Genomic DNA, 266 nt, shown 5'->3' on the forward strand with positions numbered 1-266 from the left:
TTATCCCCACTGCCTTTTCCTTTTCCCCTGAGCAACCAGGTTTCTGCCTCAGTTTCTTTCTTGGCTGTCTCCCCCTTGCCACCACTTATCTTCCCCCCACACCAATATCTCAGCTGTCTGCCTTAGTTTCCAGCCCCAGTCTACCTTAATTAAACCCAAGCCTTAGTTCCTCAGCCAGCTTCTCTGTAGTCCACTGCTTCTAATTCTGGTTCTGGCAGCTTTCACTCCCTACACTTCAAATCTCTCTCTCTCACCTGAATCTTCCC

Source organism: Gavialis gangeticus, unplaced genomic scaffold, assembly GCF_001723915.1.
Source record: "Gavialis gangeticus isolate Ggan-Ray unplaced genomic scaffold, GavGan_comp1, whole genome shotgun sequence".
Taxonomy (NCBI): Eukaryota; Metazoa; Chordata; order Crocodylia; family Gavialidae; genus Gavialis; species Gavialis gangeticus.